We start from the raw sequence: 3,194 nt of genomic DNA, 5'->3' as shown, positions 1-3,194 counted from the left end.
CATCATTACATCTCTGTACATTGTTGTAGATTTACATTACATACTTAATAGACGATAAAAGGTTTAAAACAAAGGACTGAAAGACACAGTGTTAATCATTTAGGACAATTATATAATCTGACGGCAATAAATAGTCAAAGTGTACGTAAGAGAATATATATATATCAAGTACAAATAAAGAGGAAAATGAAACAAGTGTATTAGGAATCATTACTAACAGCAAAATACGTAGATACGTGTGGCATGTAATTTGACTGCCTTGCACATACACAGGTACACAGACTCTATAGTTTTGGGAAGCGTGTCTACATGCTTTAGGCAAACATTTGCAGGTCAAGGTGGGAATAAACATGCCGGCAAATGTAAAGTCTACATTTCAAAGCTGCGTCTATTATTTTTTTTCTGGACTACTCCTTTGATTATAACATTTCTACTAAAATACTGCTTCTTGGAGTATTCATTAGGTCTTAAATAACTCATGACAGTATGGTAAAATTGGGTCTTATATTTGTCATATTTATATTTTTTAATGTTTTATTACTTTGACAGCTTCTATAGAATGTTTTTCTGTATAAATTGTGCCTTGCTGATGAAACAGACTTCCATTAAAGTACAGTCTGACACCCAACTACCTTGGCCCTGAGGAGGTGTATAAGTCACATTGTTTTCTAACTGGAAATAGGCTTTGCAGACACCCAATTTACAACCATTGAAGCTTATTTAAAATGAGCAACACAGTTATTTGTCGCGTGGAGGTGCAATATTAGGTGCATTCTTGCACCTTTCCCATATTTAGCAAGAAATGCCTTGATTCACCTTGAAAATCCTATCGGAAGGAGGAATGTTTTTTTTTTAGTTGCTATTTGACTGCAGTCATGCACTTTTCATTATAAACAATTACAATACAGCAATAAATAGACACACAGGGCCCGATTCATTAAAGCATGCAAAACAAATGCAATTCGGACATACACATGTTCATATTCAACTAGAAGAGGATTCAAAGAAACAGGTGTAGGTACACTCTGCATATACGGCACTTGCCGTACTGAGACAGGCACATCACACTGCTGGGTACGTACAATACATATGTGGAATATGCAGAATGCATAGAGAAAATATATATTCAATTACTGTCACCTGTTAATAATATAGTGGAAAAAAAACATTTAAAAAAAAAAATAATTGTTTTTTTTTACCCACTTTTTTTCTTTCCATGATAAACACTTCTCAGGATGTTATTAGTGTCTACTGTACATAAAATGCTTTTTACAGTTGCTCTCAATTGCAAACACATTCTAGCTCGCATACGCGGCTGTCATCACTATCAATCAGTACTTACACCTGCCCTGTAGCTGGTGCAAGTGATACAACTGAAAATCACGTTCCTTGGAGATGCCCTAAGCTTGAATTGGATGCTGCTGCCTGTGCTTGTCCTTGACACACCCTTACTGTACATTGACTAAGTGCATACGTCCCCTCCCTCTCCCGTTCCATCCATGAAACCATAGGCTGTTGGAAATGTCCTTTGCATTCGAAGAGAAATTGAATGCACTTGTGATCACTGGCGTATACTCTGGTTCTGGCCATGCGCCGAGCAAATCAACATAAAATACGGCACGTATCGGCATTTAAGTTCCTTAATAAATTAGGCCCACAATGTCACAAAACAGCGTTTGCACTCCAGGTAGCATTTTTGCAGGTTCGTAAGTAATCCTTACAGAATTCGTACAGAGTGCAAATTGGTAAATTTCTATAAATCATTTTAAGTCTATCTTAAGAAAACCCAAAAAAACAAAACATTAAACCTTTAGGGCTAGATTTACTAAGCTGCGGGTTTGAAAAAGTGGGGATGTTGCCTATAGCAACCAATCAGATTCTAGCTTTCATTTATTTAGTACCTTCTACAAAATGAAAGCTAAAATCTGATTGGTTGCTATAGGCAACATCCCCACTTTTTCAAACCCGCAGCTTAGTAAATCTAGCCCTTTGTCTCGGAGAGCCATTTCATGTCAAAGATTTACCTACCTGGATGCTTTTATTTGTTAGATACATACTTTACTAGAATGTATCTGATGGCTTTGTGCTCTGGATGAACGAAAAACATTCTGTAGTTCATGTACCCTGGCAATTTACATAGTTCCCTACCGAAATCCCTGTAAGCAGTGAGGGGAGATATGCCTTCAGATATACTCTGTTAGAGTCTATCCAAACAACAGAATTCAAATAAGGGATCTAAAAATAAATAATTGCAAGGGTATTTTATAATTATATATATATATATATATATATATATATATATATATATATACATACATATACTCAATATGCTGACAGTTTTCCATTAGTTTTGTTTAGTTTTTTAGACCTGTGGGATGCTCACAGGTAAGATAATAGGTGTTAAAGAGGCAGTCTTGCAGCATCACACCAGAGTACTCTCTCTCTACTAAGAGAAGCTTGCTTTACCGGACTCCTACACCATTGAACAAATATCCAAGAATATGCAACATATCAGTTCATTAGGAGCTAGGGACATATTTGGGACTGTTTCTATAATGTTTGTTCTGTCAATGGAAAATAAAGTATCCAAACACCAGCAGTGCCCCTGGTGGCTGATAACGCCTGTGTGGTTGTACAAGAACTCTTTCTTCTGCTGCTAAAAATCACTACTCTAAATATATATATATTAGCATTTTTCTGACAATTTTGAGATTTGCAATGTAGAGAAAAAAGGAAGCTACAATTTGCTGCATAAGATCAGTAATAACACACACACACACACACACACACACACACACACACACACACACACACACACACACACACACACACACACACACACACACACACACACACACACACACACACACACACACACACACACACACACACACACACACACACACACACACACACACACACACACACACACACACACACACACACACACACACTACAGCTGTATTTTATCCGCTGGTCTAAATTGCTGTCAACAGCAACTGAGGCAAATCTCTGCTGTGACATCCCACAATGACAATAATTGATGACCATCGTATACCCACATGTTTGTAGCAAATTTTATAGGAGATATTTACAGACAGTGAAAAAAATCACTGGTGTGACAGGAATCATACTTAATATCGGAGGAAAACTATAACAGTATACTTAGTTGAGCATTATAAAAAACAAATCCA

The sequence above is a fragment of the Mixophyes fleayi genome, chromosome 8, assembly GCF_038048845.1.
Source record: "Mixophyes fleayi isolate aMixFle1 chromosome 8, aMixFle1.hap1, whole genome shotgun sequence".
NCBI lineage: Eukaryota > Metazoa > Chordata > Amphibia > Anura > Limnodynastidae > Mixophyes > Mixophyes fleayi.
Note: the sequence above shows the minus strand (reverse complement) of the source record.